The sequence below is a fragment of the Panthera leo genome, chromosome B3 (assembly GCF_018350215.1).
Source record: "Panthera leo isolate Ple1 chromosome B3, P.leo_Ple1_pat1.1, whole genome shotgun sequence".
Taxonomy (NCBI): Eukaryota; Metazoa; Chordata; class Mammalia; order Carnivora; family Felidae; genus Panthera; species Panthera leo.
The window spans coordinates 82,363,311-82,382,775 of record NC_056684.1 but is presented as its reverse complement, the minus strand read 5'-3'; the positions used below and the strand labels follow the sequence as shown (position 1 = coordinate 82,382,775).

At 36.8% G+C, this 19,465-nt stretch overlaps 1 protein-coding gene across 1 annotated transcript in view; it reads right to left on the bottom strand.

The window, feature by feature from the left end:
* NPAS3 (neuronal PAS domain protein 3) overlaps positions 1–19,465 on the bottom strand; it is an 867,685-nt gene that overhangs the window by 647,597 nt on the left and 200,623 nt on the right. The window lies entirely within an intron of this gene.

The following is a 19,465-nucleotide window of genomic DNA, read 5'->3' as shown; positions in this document are numbered from 1 at the left end:
ACTTCCTAACAGACACATGACCAAACAGTTTTTTAACATTATCCAGGTAAAAGGGCTGGGGTTGGGGGGAGGGAGGTGAACTCATGATAGATTTCACAACAACATTTTAAAACATTAAAAATAAAATATAGTCGTGAAAACTAGGATCAACCTCACCATTCAAGATAGAGGTATATGCAGCTATTTCTGAGGCTCAGAAAAAAAAATTGAATGCCATTTTAAAAATCACATTCAAATATACCCCAGGGCTAACATCTTCCTGGGATTCATGTGCAATTATTTATTTGTTGCTTGGCAGATTATCTTATCACTAGCCAACACACCTGTTATGCCACAACATTTACATAGAAAAATCACGTTGTTTTACTGAGAAATCTTGCTGTCCTCTAAAACGCCTAAATGTCTGGAAATGATGAAGACTGATTCATGTGCATTTAGATTTATAATGATTTTGTTCATACCATTCTTGGATTTCCTTTATTGTTTTTTTCCATCAATTCATCCACTCATCTATAGCATTAGAATGTAGCACTCTAATTACTCTAGTCGTTGGAATTTCTGTTATATGGTGGTTTTACTATGTTCACATTGTCCTAAACTAGGGAAAATAAGGATATGAAAATAAACCCATCATGTAGGTAACTCTTTAGTTATAGGCACCCTTATTCTTTCTTGGCAGTGTTGTCAATAGACTCCCATCTCAAGTCAGACATAATAATGTAGCATCAGGAGTCAAGGCTTAAGGATGAAAAACAAAGGCTAACAAGGGCTAAAAGCCCTTGCTTTACTATTTGCTAGCTCCAAGTTTCCATGTCCTCACTTACAAAATGGGAATACTGACAGCTGTTACCTTTTGAATGAAGTAACATATAAAACATTTAGCTTATCACCTGTCACCTAATGGACACTCCACAAGTATTTCTAACCTTATAGATGAAATGTTTTTCTTATTCCTATTTTTAAGTTTTTTGTTTTTTTTTTATTTTTGAGAGAGACAAAGACAGGGAGAAACAGAGAGAGAGAGAGAGAGAGCACGCAGGGGAGGGGGTGGAGAGAGGGAGAGAGAGAGAGAGAGAAAGAGAGAAAGAGAGAAAGAGAGAGAGAGAGAGAGAGAGAGAGAATGAATGAGAATCCCAAGCAGGCTCCATACTGTCAACATGGAGCGCGACATGGGGTTCTAACTCACAGGTTATGAGATCATGACCTAAACCAAAATCAAGAGTCCAATGCTTAACCGACTGAGCCACCCAAGCACTGCTGTTTTTGTATTCCTTAAATGTACAGGCCAGTTATAAAAATTTAAGTAAAAAATTTATTTGATTCATTCAGATAGGTAAGACTCAGACGTTCTATCATTTCTTTGACAGAAATGCCTTTGCAGATGAGGCATCCAAGAAAATCCTGAATGCTAGTCTGGCAATGAATAAAATTCATGTAGCAATTCCTCAACAAAATAATAGCAAAACATCCAATAGCATATGAAAATGATGATATACTATAGCCAAGTTGGACTATCCCAGGAATACAAACTTACTATGTTTCAAGAGTTCTCAACTATGGTCCAACAATATAACACACCACAGTAGGAGAACAAAGGGAGTAAAAGACCCATATGAACTTGTCAATTGATGCATTTGACAAAATTTAACACCATTTCATGATACAAACAGACAACTAGCAATAGAAGAAATCTTCCTCAACATGAAATAGGACATTTACAAAAAAAAAAAAAAAAAGAAAAGAAAAAACAGCTAACATACTTAATGGATAAAGACTAAAAGCTTTCCCTGCTTAAGGTGAGGAAGAAGGTAAGGATGCCTACTTTCACCACTACTATTCAACATTGTTCTGGAATTTTGTGACAGTAATTAGACAAGAAAAATAAATAAAAGGCATCAAATTGAAAAGGAGGAAGTAAAACTATCTGTTCACAGATGACATTCTATATATAGAAAACCTCAAGGAATTTACAAGAAAGCTACTAGAGCTAATAAATGAATTCAGCAAAGTTCCAGGTTACAAGATCAATATGTAAAAATCAGTTGTGTTTTCACAGGACAGGAATGAACAACTAAAGAAATTAGGAAAGCAATTCCATTTACAACAGCATCTAAAAAAATAAAACCCCTACTAACAAATTTAACCAAGAAGGTTAAAGACTGACACATGAAACCATAAAACATTGCTGAAAAAAATTAAAGAGTAATTTAAATTCCATTTAAAAAATACACAGATGCCAAGGCAAGGAACATATGGGAAAGTTCTTTAACTTCTGCTCAATGTCGCTGTGAACTTACAGTTGCTCTAAAAAAATAAAGTCAACTAGATAGACAGAAACATGAAAAGCCATAGCATGTTCATGAGTTGGAAGATTTAATGTTGTTAAGGCGTCAACACTAACTAAAGTGATCTACAGATCCAACTCAACCCTTATAAAAATTCCAACAACTTCTTTTGGAAAAATGGAAAAGCCAATCCTGAAATTCATATGGAATGTCAAGGAGCCCAGAATAATCAAAAGAGTCTTGAAAACTACAGTAGTCAGAAGACTAACACTCAAAACATAAGTTTTGAAATTTATGACAAAGTGACAGTAATCAAAACAGTGTGGCACAGGCAAAAGGAAAGACACGTAGGACCAATGGGACAGAACTGGCAGTCAAGAAATAAACTTGTACATCTACGGCCAGGTGATTTTTGACAAGGTGCCAACTCCATGCAGTGGTAAATGAATGGTGTCTTTAACAAATGGCACTAGGGTACTGCATTGCCACATGCAGCAGAATAGAGTCGGACCCCTTCACCACACCATGTGCAAAAATAAACCCAAGTGAATCAACAACCTAAACATAGAGCTCAAACTATAAAACTCTCAGCAGAAAAGATAGGGGACATTTTTATAACGTTGGATTTGACAACAGATTCTTAGCACACTAACAGCAGGAGCAATAAAAGAATAGATAACCTGGACTCCAAATTTCAAGGCAGCTATGCATTATAGGGCATGACGATCAAAGTAAAGAAAAACACATACATAATGGGAGAAAATATTTGTGAATCATTTATCTAATAAGGGTTTAATGCACAGAAAATACAAAGGATAAAACTTGACAACAAAAGACAATCCAGTGTAACAACGGGCAAAGAACTTAAATAGATGTTTCTTTTAAAAAATAGACAAATAGCCAAGAAGCCCATGAAAAGATGCTTAAGATCATTAGTCTTAGGGAATTACAATAGGGAAATGTAAATTCAAACCAACATGTGGTATCATTTCACACCTAGTAAGTTAGCTATAATTAAAAAAAAAAAGAAAAAAAAAAAGGAAACAAAACTGAGAATGTGAAGAGACTGAAAGCCTCATACATTCAGAGTTGCTGCGGAAAACAGTTTGGTGGTTCCCCCCAAAACTTAAAATAGAATTACCACATGACCCAGCAATTCCACTCCGAAGTATATCCCCAAAGGATTAAAAACAGGGATTCAAACAGATACTTGTACCCCAATGTTCACCGTGACATTACAATAACCCAAATCTGGAAACAATCCAAGTATCTATCAATAGATAAACAAAATGTGGTATATACATACACATATGTATATGAATAGAGTCAACTATAAAAAGCACGAAGTTTTGATCCATGTTACAACATGAATGCACCCTGAAAACATTACAGTAAGTGAAATAAGATGGATGCAAAAGAACAAATATTACATGATTTTATTATATGAAATATCTAAAATAAACAAATCCATAGTGACAAAAATAGCTTAGGGGCTACCAGGGGATAAAAAAGGGGGGAGGTAGAAAGTTACTGTCTTACGGGTACAGAGTTTCTATTTGAAAATGTTTTGAAAATGGTTGTTATGGTTTCATGACGTTGTGCATTTAATGCCATTGTGTTGTACACTTAAAATTGGTTAAAATGACCAATTGTATTACACACACACACACACACACAATTTATTTACCACAAATTTTAAATATTTATATAGCTAAGCATATTTGTGTTGTGGTTGCTTGGCATAATTTGCTCTGCAGGTAGCATCTTCACTAACAGTACAAAAATCACAATTATGTTGATAAGTTTCTAGATGATATTAAGACCTATGTCTAGTCTAAAAACAGAACAGATAAGTAATAAAATTAAATCAACAAATGAGCAAATTCACGAATACATGCTGGCAAAATTTTTTTTAAGTGCTGTCTGTAGTAACTAACGTTTGATTTTATTGTTTTAAAACCATCTACCATTATTACTGATTCAGCATTACCAAAAAATTTATGTTTTTAAGTTTATTTTAGAGACTGAGTAGATCAAAGATGCTAACACTTCACAAACACTAGGATACTTCAAAAACATGTTTTGTTGCTAATTATTTTTTTTAAATAATACTCTGTTGAATGTGATGGCATCGCATTGGGATGTTGTAGTAAAATCTCAATAAGCTCAAGGCAATACCTTGTGAATTAAATTCACTTTTTTTTAACTCAACTATTTAATAAAAATGAATATACTAGTATGTATTGCCACTTATTAAAACACAAAACACCTTCTTAGAGAAGCAGATTTATCACTATGCCAAAAAGTTAATTGCTTGTTACATTGTGTTAAGGAAAAATGTGAATTGTTCCTCTAACCATTTTTAACACTATGAATAAAAAGCATTTAAACATCTCTTCCATTTTATTTTGTATCCCACCGAAACAAGTAGACATGCTTCCTAAGGGTGGAAAATCTCTGAATGGTCAATCTTCTGTTCTTAATTTGGTCAATATAATGCTAAAACAAAACAAACAAAAAAAAAAAAAAACAAAAAACAAAAAACAGAATAGCTTTTGTACTAACAAGGATTTTTAATGACATTTTCAGGAATAAGCATAACAGTAACTCCAAAAGCTATAAAAATTTAGGCAGTAAGTATCTCATCTGATGGAAATATTTCAAATTCAAGAAAAGCTTAACGACAACTTTTGTTAGAGATTTTTTGGCATAATCTTATATAAGCATTTTGCCTTTGCTATCTACATTAAATTAAGCCAATCAATATCTGTCAACATATCAGCTCAATTACAGTTTTCTCACTGATTCTTGGATATAAATATCTTTGCATAACTCAAACAAAAACTTCAATAATCCTAGGACATATCTACACCACTAAAATATCTACACAGAATCCTTATCCCAAATGTGTCCTCTTGCACATCAATTTAGATGAGTCAGACTGGAATGGCCAGGGAAAAGACCAATAGCTTCTGCGAGATGGCTTAATGGTTGCCACCGTCTTAGTCCAATGCTCTCGCTGCCATCTCCTCTCCATGAAGCTCTGACCCTCCATCAAATCCTACCACCACTGCTAGCTCCCCATCCTTCCATATGGCTCTCCCAGCTGTCTCTAAGGCCCACTTTATCTCCCCTTCACAGGAGACATTCTTCTTTGCTTCCACTCTCTTTTTCAAAAGCTTTCATCATTTCTCTACCTCACTTCTGGAACTTCATTCAACCTCTAGCTGTCAAGACCCACTTGGAGTTCAACGGACGCTGAACCAAGGGAGCAACAAACACGTTGATGGGGCCCACTAGACAGGAAGGATGGTGAGTGGGCATGATGAGACAGCAGAAGCAGAAGCCTTACAAGAGCCACATGGAAAGACGAGAGATGACAGACATGAACATTTATACTTCCATTTGTCTAGCTCCTTGGGTACTACCTGATATTAAATGTTGAATGAACGAATGCGTACATGAATGATCTATGGTGCCATTTCAAAATCATTCCAGGAATAAGTGACTTGGGCACAGAGGAAAATAATCACATGGTCATAACCACTCTAGGGATCTTTTTATCTGCACCATGAAATGCTGCAGGTTTTCAAGTTCTATATTAGAATCCCAAGCTAGTGTTCCAGTAGTTCTGTGATTTTTTTGGTTAGGGGCACATTGATGCATAATATATGGGATCAAACATATTGAAATGGCACCTGCACCTAGATGGTAAGTAAATAAAAACCCACAGAACACTGGCCAAAATCAGGGCAGAAGTAGTCCATGGTTGTTTACAAAAATATTAATTAAATTTATTAGTTTTAAACCCTTAAAATAGTATTTCCATAGTAAACCATGTTGCAAAAAATATACAAAGCACTTAAACCCCACTTACATAGGCACCCGTTTATAATCTTCAGATATTAGCAAAGTCCAACAGATTTTTTTCCGGTCACCAGTATATCCTGCAAGGAATTTCTGTAAGTGTAAGTGTTTTCTTCAAGTAACATTTCCCAAGGTTTGTAATGCTCTGCAATCATCGTGTTTTAATACAACAAATTTATCAAGAAGAAACATTTCCTGTTAATTATTGTCTTAATATAATCTTACACACACTTCTGAATATTACTACTACCGTATTTGAAAGGAAGGTTAAAACACCTGACTTTTACAAATCAAGAAGACACAAAAGGTACAAATTGTTCAGAGAATAAAAGCACATTCAAAGTATAAAAGTCAATGCTTTCCTAGAATTCTTCATGGTAAAACCTACACTGTAATTATTTTCCTACATTCAGTATGACACTATTGGGTGCTAAATATTCATTCTTGGAATAAATCTGAATCTGGAACTATTCATCTTTTTTTTTTCAAACAGCTGACATGCTGCATAAACAGAAAGTTGGTGTAGTTTTTAAAAAAATAAACAATACACCATGTGAACTTTGATTTATTATGCAATTTATCTCTTTCTATCTCTCTCTGCTATACATAATTCAGATCCACATAAAATGGTTCCTATACCATTAATATTTTCTGGCTCTTTTTGGCTTTAAGGCTATGATCATTTTTAAATGTTTCAAATGTATGCCATTTATCATTAATATTATAGTGGCATCACTGTTTTTTTTAAACTAATACCTGGGAGTTCATAGCTTGGCACATAAAACTTGCTAAATGATGATAATGAAACTTAACTTGCTATAACCTCGTTTTGGAGTAACTGTTCCTGAGAAAAAATAAAATGCAACCTAGTAATTACCAAGTCCAAAAGACAACTGAAATATTTGCAAATGCTTTCATACATAACGTGAAGTTGTTAAAAATACAACAGTTATGAGTTATTAGGGTAATTTCTTTTCCTCAATCTTTTGTCCAGTTTATGGAAAAATCAAAACAAGCAATTTTGAAGGCATTAAAACCCCCCATATTATTTAGAAAAATATTTTTCTGTTAGGAAAATACACTTTTTCTCTTACTAAGATTACATGATTAATAATCAATTCCCTTTCTGAAAAAAACTAAGTAATCACTTATGACCTAAACTATTACCTAAGGCCTATTAGGTAAATAGTCTATGCTAACAAAATTATTTGTAGACTTAAGTAGATAATTCTTGAAACAACATGCACTCCACTTAAACCTGTTCTGGATGTAATTTTCAGTATCTTAAGACCTCAGAAATTGTTTTTTTGCATTCATTCAAACATCAGTTTTTTGAATGTCTGCTATATACTACTTGTTAGGTCAGACTAGAAATAAATACAAAAATGAAAAGACTTCTATCCCCAATTAACTCTCAGTATGCTAGTAAGCTTGTTTTTGTCATTAGTTTATCTAATCATATTTTTAGAAGCATCATAAATGTGCATTTCCCCCCAAAGATTGCACAAAGTATGACTTTACTGTATTTATAATGATGTCAAAAATCCCCAAACCACAGAACTACAAGACATGTTAGAAGTTATGACTTACACTACCTTTCACTAATGTGAATAATAATCTTCCATATAGGTGCTGTGACCTCTCCAGAATCAAGTATCTATAGAGTAAGAGAATGGCTACTAAAATTCAGGTCTGACTTCAATGCTCTTTCCTTAATGTCAAATTGCTTTCACACAAAGGCTTATGACTGCACATTTACCTAACATAGATGCAAAACAGCACTCAAAACCTGGCAGCCTTTCTGTGTTCATAGCCCAGAAACGTCTTGCTTGCCCTCCCCACAATTTCAAATTCCTGTGATTAATCACTTAATGAAATCCTAACAAAAATGAAAAGCAGAGGCACAATTTCTTTTGAATACTGTATACTTCATTCACTCTGAATTCTGAATGGAACAGTTGCTCCTGTCAATGAAAAATGTAAGTATTAAAAATAAATGTTCAGACACTCCACTACAGATCTGTGAACAAAATGGCTGCCCTCAAAAGAGTGTTCTAAAAAATGCTTAAGTTTATTATTCAGTCATATTGAAAATAGTTAAAATCCAAGTCATCAAATATTTCCATTATGGATTCTCTTGACACTCCACCAGAGGGCTACAAAACTCCCAAAATGCTCTCATAAAGTTTTAGTTTTCAACTGTAGATTTTAAGTATTACTATACTTGGCTTTTCTGAAAGCATGATTTTGAGGAAAAGAAAACAAAAGCAAACAGAAACCTATCTTTTAAGAGAAATGTCTCAGATTACAATGTCTCTTAAATTCATAGAGCAAGGAGAAGTTAACCATTTCTCTGAACCCTCTTTGACGAGGACCCATTTGAACTTTTTAAATCTTGAGACTGCCTAAGAGATAAAGATTACACAGGGAAATCATGACTGGGAAGGAGCAAGAGGAATAAAGGGGTAAATGGCTGGAAGAAAAGTGGGTAACAGGGTGTAGGTATGGAGTGGGGCAGAGGAAGAACAGACACCCAAAAGAAGGGACCAGCAGAGGTGACTGCAGTTAGAAAGCATCCCCTTGTGCTGGCCAGTTCCCAGCAGGGGATTCTAGACTAACTGTACTGAGAGAACTGAGAAATAAGGGGCAGGCAAGTTGAGATTCATCCTCCCAGATCTTTAGGTTGATTGCTATTTACTAACTGGAGGTCCACCTGGGAAATGACTCCAAATAAACTCATAATCCTTAAAAATTATATACTGTTCCCCTGTCAGGTGAGGCCCATGTCTCTGGAAGAATGTGTGCCTCAGAGTCTTGGTTAAGCTGCCCCGTCTGAGAACACATACAGCCAGACGCCCCGTGTCTCATTTCCCTTGTGGCCCTATCTGCTCCTCAAGGCAAGTGCCAGTATCATTCATTTCTGAATGCCCTTTAAGCTTAGGGCTGTGTCTTGCACACAATAGGTGGTCTCTAAAATATACCAAAGAGATCTGTAACTACCACAGGGTTTCTGATTTAACAGTTCACCCCAACCTCAACATTTGTATACTTTGGAGGCCAACAGGTCCCAAATGAACACTTCAGTCTGAGCTGAGTTTCTGTAAGGCATCGTGGGCTGCTCCGTGGCTACGCTACTCCTGAGTGTGCTCAGCGCATACACTGGCCAATCAGGAAGAACAGAAAACACTTACGAAAGGAAAAGAACGCTAAATGGAAAAGTGAGCCACAAAAATGAAGCAAAGCTGTCACTGACCTCCAGCTCACCTCTGAGAGATGTAGGAGACCTCAGAGGCTGTGTGTGAAGCCCTGTCAGGTCAAACACAGTCCCCGGGGTGTGGCATCTTACCAGAGCCAAGCCACTTCCTTTTAAGCAAAAATCTTCATCGTGGTAAATCATAGTATTCCTTGCACATGTCTGCCACAAGTCTCCAACTACCCATATTCGAGAATAACCGTGGCTGGAAGTTGGGTTTTTCCTTCAAATGTAGCCATTAGCTCTTTTATGATCGTGTGGCATGATGAAGGAACTGTGTTTTGCCTAATTTCTCTGCTTCTTCGTGTCTCATTGCTCACAAATGCAAAACAAAAAACGAACCAGTTCAGGACTCAAGACTCTCAGCTACACTTAAATACAAAAATCTATGCTTAGAAAAAAAAAATACTGGTGTAATATTCAATGGATAAATACATCTTATAGCCCAGAGATTTCAGATTTAAACAATTCGAATGTATGTTCAACTAGACTGAGTCTTAAGTATTTATTTTTGAGAGAGAGAGAGAAAGAAAGAAAGAAACAAACAAACAAACAAAGTACTAACAGGGGATGAGCACAAAAAGAGGGAGACACAGAATCCGAAGCAGGCTCCCGGCTCTGAACACTCAGTGTGGAGTCCAACATGGGGCTTGAACTCACAGACTGCAAGATCACAACCTGAGCCCAAGTCAGAGGTTTAACCGACTGAGCCACCTAGGCACCCCACAGGCTGACTTAAATTTAACTTAATAACATGTGTATCTTCATTCCATTTTCTATGGCAGTTCATTAATAGGTTCTTCTCTTCTCTTGAACACTTTGAGAAGACGCCTTGAGAGCCCTCTCTCCAGAACGAACTTTGAACACTCCCCAAATACATTTTGCCTACAGTTTGAGACAGTTTACAGAACCTCTCAAGGTGATCACGGGCCCTCTGTTAAAAATGTCTGTGGCACCGCTGTGTTCTTTTGTACCTCATCAACAGAACTCCTAATACCTACACCTAAATGAAACCACAAAACAATTGGAATAGGTTTTGAACCAAATGACCTAATACCTACACAGGTGATCGAACTGCTAGGGTTCCGCCACCTGTAGAGACAACAAGCACTGCAGATTCTATTTTTCTAAAAAGTTTAAGAAACCATATTATGAAGAGTTCCCAACACGAAAATGGCGCTTGTGAAACATGCAAAGTTAAAATGATTTAAACGATGACGACATCTTGCTCAAATTATACTAAAAGGAAATCCAGGAGTAGTATGGGAAAAGTTTGGTAAGAACAGAGCAGTGCCTTTAAATCTCCACTTAGTGATATGCTAAGCGAAATGAAAAGCATTCGCTTTAACCTTAGTTAACCTTTTCCTCCAAAGCTCAATTTCCATACTCTTTAAATGTCTTAAAATTAGTGAAATGATTTCATTTATATTTTCCCCACCCCAAATTTATAAGTGAGGCAGAATCAAATGTGTACCATCTCATCACATTTGCCATTTGATGGAAGCCAGCACCATAATTCTGCATCAGAAGAGAACTGAAATGAAGGCAATATGTCTATCAAAGGGGCCTTATATTAAATGTAAATTTCTTTACTCTTTCAGATAAAAGGGCAAATTATTTAATTCACTTCAATTCAACAAGCATTTATGGAGCACTGAAAGCCATTGGGCTAGGATACGGAGGGAGAAGAATACAAAGACTCTTGGAGGGCGCTTGCCCTCCCCCTGAGAGCCCACTGTATGGAAGAAGACAGGCGCACACTCTGAGTTCAAGGCAGGGTGTATGCAGGTTATGACTAGGGACACACAAAGGGAAGATAGCGACGTCTACTAAGGAATCAGAAGGCTTCGTAGATAAGGCGGCTTCAGGGATGAAGAATGCAACCCCTGGTGCTTGGGGCAGGGAGGAGGAGGAGGAGGTCCACAGAGCAAACAAGACCAGCTTCATGACCATGACCAGTAGAACCCAGAGCAAAATGACAACGTGAGGCCCCTTGACCTAGTGTTACAAAGAATTTCAGGAGAATGGCAGCAGATGGTTAAACCAAGTACAGGGGGGCCTTGTGAGATTCCCAGGTGGCCTGCCCTGTAGACAGACAGCAGGAGGAACACAGGGGTGAGGCTAGGGGGACCACAGCAGTCACGCTGGGGAAGGGCCCACCGACATCAACCGCCAAATACATCATGGGCCTCAAGAAGACTGGACAACTCTTCTATTAACAAAAATGAAGCACTGCTAACCACATTTTGGGGATGGGTGAAACCAGGTGCTCATGGAATGCAGACAGAAGATGGGAACCAAATCTATCCCACAACATGGATTCCTTTATCGTCTATAAGGCCAGGCTAAGAAAATTTGTTACCGAAAGTGTCACTCTGTTTGGCAGTTGTTTTGTATTGGAGTGGAGGTGCTGGCGGAATGAAAAATATTTTCTCTTTCACGTTTACCTCCAATGGAACCACAAAACAATTGGAATAGGTTTTGAACCAAATGACGAAGCAGGTATTCGCATTTTCAGCGAGATATAATATTTCCAACTCCCTGCCCTTTTTTCCCTCATTCAACAATAGCAGACTGTCAACCAATGTTCTGATAAGGCCTCCAGATTAGAAGCAATTTTACTGACATTGTTTTATTTACACTACACATGCTTTCAGTTTTACAGTTCAGTAGCAAGTAGAGTTGCACAGCTCCTCACATTAGCCCTGGAGCTACTTGAAGCTACAAACGGCTGCTCTGTAAGCATTGGAATGAATTCGCTGTAGTCCCCATAGAAATCCCATGGAATGCAGTTTCCTGCTGGTTTGTTACACTGCATCAGAATAATGAGAATACGAGGATCCCCTACTAGATTATGCAATGAAACAAAACTCAGCACCATGGTCCACCCAGAAAGACTTTAACCCTTCTTTTCTGCAATTAAAGCTTCCTATTTACATCGAATGGTTGTTTGTGAATAATCCCACCAGGGAGTCAACCCAACAAAAATAAATCACCCAGTGCTTTCCTATAGGCCAAACCCAGTGCTTGGCACCCAGTACAATAAGTATTTGGTGAATAAATGATGAAGGCTGACCCATTTATCCTGATTGATTTTTTCTACCCTACACCTAACTTAACCTTCACTAAATTTGTCTCTTACACTTTTTTTTTATAGAACACTTCAATACATTTTGATCCACATTTTAAACCATTCCCTTAAGAATTCTCATGACTCTGTATCAAAAGTTCTATTAGATTCATAATGGGATAACCATGAAAAGGGAAATTATTTTATTAATTCCCTCTCGCTAGTACAGAAGGCAGGCAGTGCACTGACAGCAAAAAAAAAAAAAAAAAAAAAAAAAAAAGTTAAGTGTCACCAGTTGCCCTGGTCTGTTACACACTAGAGGATGAGCATGAGAGTTCTGACAGTCAGCATCCTATCTTACACGCTCTGGTTATCCAGCAGGTTACTCGACCTCTCTGGGCCTCAATTTGTTCTTCAGTAAGATGGGGATACAAAGGGAAATTACTTTACATAATTATTATTGTGAAGATTATAAAGCATGTAGTGAAGTACCTGGTACAAGGGACCTGTTCAACAAATACTATCTACCATTATTATCCCATTATTAGTAATCATGATACCATATCTCTGTTTTAATTATCCATTTAAGTAATATTATCACTATGTAAATATTATTTGTTTTTTAATAATGAGTAGGTTTTTTGTTGTTTTGAGGAGAGACAGAGAGAGAGAAAAAGACTGTGCATGGATAGGCAAGCCAGGGGGAGGGCTGTAGCGGGGTGGGGGGGGGGGGGAGAGAGAGGGAGAGAGAGAATGAGTGAATGAATGAATCCCAAGCAGGCTTCATACTCAGTGTGGAGACTGAAGCAGGGCTCAGTCTCACAACCATGAGATCATGACCTGAGTCAAAATTGAGTCAGACACTTAACCAAATGAACCACCTAGGTGTCCCTAAATAAGATTTTAAAATACACGTGAATTTAAAAGACAACCCAGAATAATATTTGTGACTGATAAATTTTTTTTCTTAAACAGAAAAATCTATTTAAGAACATCATACAAGACTGGGTGCCTAGGTAGCTCGGTCAGTTAAACGTCAGACTCTTGGTTTTGGCTCAAGTCATGATCTCACAGTTTCTTGAGTTCAAGCCCCTGGTCAGGCTCCCACTCAGCAGAGAGCCTGCTTGGGATTCTATCTCTTCCTCTCTCTCTGCCCCTCCCCCACTAGCACTGTCTCTCTCTCTGTCTCTCAAAATAAATGAATAATCAAAAGAAGAAAGAACATCATACAAGACTGATTACATAAAACAAATAGTTTTCATCTCGAGTCACTTGATAAATTTCCCATTCTACCTTCCCAAAAGTAAAACTTAACAAAAATGAAATCTTTATAAAACTGTTTTGCCAATATAAAAAGTTTAACATTTACTGATGGTATTTAAACAAGTATTTTAATATTGTGTCTTAGAAGAGAAAATAGTAATAAGAAAACCATTGGCTCTCTTTACACAATACATAAGTTTTAAAAAGCAAATCAGGGAGCACATGGACTTTCACAAGTATTGAATGCAAACCTCATATCAAACCTTATTATCATTTTGAAATATTTGGCTGTGCAAAAACAGACAAGCTCTTTCTAAAAGAATTCTGTCATTTCTTCACTCCCCATAACCCCGCCAGCTTCCCAATGCTCCTTTGACAGTATAATCAGTCAATTCAATCAGAGAAATTCTAAAGTACAATGGTAATTTTCTCTCACTTTTTTCTTTACACTGTCAGTTCAAGCCACCTGCTGAAAGCATTGATGTGGAACAGCTCAGTATTAGCTCTGAAATTAGTACCAGTCCCCGGTTAAATACCTGGCACATTCAAGGTAGGATAGAGACTCTTAATGGCATATAAGCCCATCAGTAGAATCGGCACATTACTTAAGCTAGCCTTTTTCCAAGTCATTCATACTTGGCTCATATTGGTATCACAACACAAGACTGAAAGGAAGCCAGGAAAGGAAAACGGGTTCAAGGACATACACCTCAAGTTTGAAAGGTGATACTTCCATATAAACATTCTAAAGTATGACTCCACTGTGGTCTATTCTGAACAAACTTCTAAATTCAATATTCGGCCTATAACAATGGCTAAAATGTCTAATATGGTCTCTATAGAAAGGAATAGTGCATTCAAAATTAAAGAGCCTCTTCTCTTAGATTTCAGTGCAGAATCTGGTACCGTGCACACATTTTTCACACGCACCTTTAAAGAGAAAATAAAGTGCAATTACCTCTGGTATTGTACATGTTCCAGTACCTTGCCTGGCCTGCCACGCTCAGCAGGTAGGTCTGTGAGCACTGACTGAGGCCACAAGGATGAAAGGCATTTACTACATCTACTCAGAGGGTCGTCAATGGACAACCTGTACAAGATTTATGCTGTAAATAATAAATGAACTAAACACCTTGAGGTAATTGGCTGTGTGAAGCTTCACAATAGGCCAGATAGCTTGTCTGAACAAAGTAAAATAAGATTAAATAATGAATGAGAAGCGCAGAGAATTTCAAGCCAAACTCATACTGCATGGGTTTTCTTTTGTTCTGTTTTTTTTTGTTTTGTTTTTTTTTTTTAAAGTGAGAGTACTAGGCAAGACAGGTCTTCATGGTTTTAAGAGGTGTCACTAGGACTCTTTCTATGTCACTAGAAATTATTCCAAAGATATATATTTTTGTAGACTTTGAGTACAGTGTGTGGAGCAGCCAGCTCTAGTAGTTCAAGAAAGAGCTTGCTGAGTTTGTCCAAAGTCTACCCAACACTCAATGCCGCTTGCATTTGATAAAGACAGAACCAACATCCAATGATGTCTGGGCGAACAGTATCAGAGTAAACTTTTTAAAAATAATGTTTCTGACATATGTACAGGCTTAATACCATCGGCCACTGCAGGGACCAATAAAGAAAGGTTCTGTCAAGCAGGTTTCCAAGTCAGTTTCAGTGTAGATGCTTCTCTTGGGCTTTTTAAAAACAAAACAAAACAAAGCCAAAAACAAGAAGTTGATGATGTATGCTTGCTAGCTTTAGTAAGAGAAATTGTAGCCTTTGTATAGTCAAGTCACAAATATGAGAAACATGTAAAAAAAAAAAAAAAAAAGAAAGAAAGAAATCCAAACACAGATCCAGATACATGTATTTACAGATGCCAATTACATCATAATTTTGTAATGAGTTATATCTACCCTTCTTTCTTAAACTTTTTTATAGAACCAAAGATCAGTCACTGTTAATTCTAAATGTGATAATTATCTAAGGGTATGTAAATAAAAGTGCCCTTATCAGTGAGAGATGCATACTAAGGTATTTACAACCGTGAAGAAACGAAATCTGGAACTTTCTGGAAAATACCAAAGAAGAAAAAAAGAAGGTTAGATAAAGTCAGATCAGAAAAACATTTGTTGAGTCCAGACACGGATACATGGAGATCCATTACTCTATATTCTTCTTTGTTTGTATGTTTGAAAATTTCTATAATAAAAGTTTCCTTTTCAAAGACGATAAATGCCTAATAGTCCTAGACTGATACAAATATCAATTGGTGCTTAAGAAAAGACTCTTTTCAGGGCTTTGCAAAATTCAATCACCAAATATGCAGTAAGGGCCCACTGTTCAAGAGGCAGGGTGCCAAATCTCTATCAATGATGAGGATACATGGGTTCTGTGCCCATCTCCACAGGAGGGTGGCCTACTCAGGTTTCCCCTGATAATCGAGGGCAACGATAAGCTCTAGCACCTGGCTCTTCACCCTTTGGGGTTTGGATTACATGTTACCTCCTCACAGCATCCATTACTATTCCCTATATCTTATTCCCTCACCCTGTTGGTCTCTATCTCAATCCCTGCTTGTTTCCCTCAAAGTACATATGATAATTTGTGATTCCTTTCCTTGTCTATTCCCTCATTGCCTGGTTCCAACACTACAGAGTCAACAGGAACCCCATCCTTCCAGTTCTCCTCCATATTCCTTGGCTGAAGGACTAGAAATCACTGGTACCACTCCAACACCTCCCAGTTAAACTCCTATGATGGAGGAATCCACCATGAGCTTACTACTTCTAAGCTCCAAGAAATGATCTTCAGTAAGAATAAAAAACCAGCATTTGAAACATACATATCAACGTACTAAGCCAAGAGACACATCAGTGTGTTACCAGTAGTATCCTCAGTCTTAACTTTTTTCTCCTTAGGTATACAGTATTTGTTGTTCAGAAGATGTGGTAGAAAACTTGAGCTTATGGATCAGACATTCCTGGGTTTTAACTTCTGTCTACTAGCTTCAATTTCGGCAAGTTACTTAATATCTCTGATCCTTGCGCTCTTCATGTATAAAATGGGTAGGATATTATAAAACTCAAGGTTCTGAGAAGTAAAAATCATATAGACACACACACACATATATATACACATATATAATGTATATGTATACGTATATGAATATAGACATATGTACATACGTACATGTATATGTACATGTACATATACGTATACATATACATATATATACGTATGTATATATATATACACATACATACATACACACACATACTTATATATATAATTAACATATAATCATACATATAACTTTGAAATAGTGCTTGGTACATAGTAGACATTCAATAAATGTGGTCCTTCTGCCCATATTTCCCTCTTGTAATACTTGAGTGAAAAATAAAACTGGAAATAGTAAAAGTTTAACTGGGGAGATGGCTTTAGTCTTTAGATCTGAAAGCGCATTTAAATTTTCTTAACATTCCCAAACTTGCTAAGCAAAAGTTGTCACCAAAGTCATATGAACATGCAGTGAAATGTTTGTTGTCTTCATGGTTTTTGAATTATGTGCATTTAACTCAACTTCAAACTTGTCCAAAAAATACTCAAGGACATACTCCATTAACAAGACTATAAGAAAGACTAGTCGGGGGTGGGAGGAGGTGAGCGAGCTAAACTTATTACAGAAACTAGAAAAGCAATGCCCCAAAGGGCACACGCTAGCCCACCAATGGCCACGCTGTGGAACAGCAAAGAAGGAACCCAAAACCAAGGGAGAAACTATTGTGGAAGCAGACTTCAAGACAAGTTCCTCAAATTCTGTGGCTATTAAAAAAATAAAATAAAATAAAAAAGTCATAGCCTTTAAAAGTAATAGAGTCTGTACTTGAAAGATGGATGAAGCCACAGACTTCTTAGGGTCAACAGTTAATCCAACTGGTAACTCAGAGTTTTTAGTCAATCTGTAATAATACAATAGTTACTACTTTTTAATCACCTGTTTGCATCTTTAAATAATTTTAATATCTTAAAACTGGATTACTAAACTATGAAAGGTAGATTTCATGTTCCCATTTTATAGACAGTATGATTAAAGCAAAAAAAATGTAACTGGCTTGGATTTAAACACAGGTCTTCTTAGATGTAAAAGCTATGCTCCTTCATGTCATTATGTGACTTTTATCAAGCAAAGATTGAAAAAATAAAGTTTTATATTTATTATTCTTAGTCTTGCCACAGTGTGAGTTCAATTTATCTAATTACAATTCTTTTACAATTTGTACAATATTGCAATAATTTCATGTATTAACATCTAAAAGGGGCACCTGGGTGGCTCAGTTATGTGTCCGACTCTTGATTTCAGTTCAGGTCATGATCTAGTGGTTAGTGAGTTCAAGCCCCACATCAGACTCTGCGTTGATAATGTGGAGCCTGCTTGGGATTCTCTCTCTCTCTCTGTCATTCTCTGCCCCACCCCCACTTGTGCACCCACGCTAGCTTGCTCTCTCTCTCTCTCTCTCTCTCTCCAAATAAATAAATAAACTTAAAAAATTAAAGGGGCACCTGGGTGGCTCAGTCCGTTAAGCGTCTGACTTCAGCTCAGGTCATGATCTTGTGGTTCATGGGTTTGAGCCCCACCAGGCTCTGCACTGACAGGTTGGAACCTGGAGGCTGCTTTGGATTCTGTGTCTCCCTCTCTCTCTCTCTGCCTCTTCCCTGCTTACGCGCACTTTCTCTCTCTCAAAAATAGATAAACGTTAAAACAAAATTTAAAAAAATAAAATCTAAAATAACAGAGTTTGTTTTTAACTTAGAAAATTTACCCCTTGCACTTAAAATTTCACGTCAGTATTGTCTTTATCTTATGCTTAAGAGGACTTTCTTGTGGAAGTTACGGTTAATAGCAAACTAGACAAAGAAGGGTTGATAGTCATTTAATATTATAATTAGACATTATACATTAATTTTCATAAGTAGGGAGCAATAAAAAATAGAAGACACTGATTTAAGTTTTGAACGAGAAAAATCTGAAGCCTATAATTATCAGATGTGTCACAAGTTACTGTCAACCCAATGCGACATTCAGAACTCACAAAGTGATTTTGGTGACTCAGTCAGTAAATGGATTGAAAACATATTACACTTAGACTTAGGCAGTAGGTCTGTATGGAAAATAATATGGGGAATTATAGTAATTTTTTAAAAGAACCTATCAAAAACTTAACTATGGGGGCAGTTGGTTAAGCATCCAACTCCAGCTCAGGTAATGATCTCACAGTTTGTGAGTTCGAACCACGCATCAGGCTCTGTGCTGACAGCTCAGAGCCCGGATCCTACTTCAGATTCTGTGTCTCTGCCTCTCCCTGCCCTCACCGCTTGCACTCTTGCTCTCTCAAAAATAAGTATTTTTTAAAATTTTTTTAAATAAAAAAAATTTTTTTAAACCTTCGCTATGAACCCCTTTTCTTATAGTCTATAATAATCAAATTACCCCACTGTTAATTAATATTACCAATAGTACTTACTCACAGACTAAGAATAAAGCCTTCTTTAAGATAGGCCCATCTTATGACCTTTGCACTAGGCTTTCATCTTCCAAGACTGCTCATTCACCAATTTATTACCGAATGTTCTCATAATTCAGGTTTAACTTCACATTTCACACCTTCAGGTCTTCTATGAACACCTTATGTTGGCACTCCCCTCAATGCTTCGGATCATTCACCAACACTATTA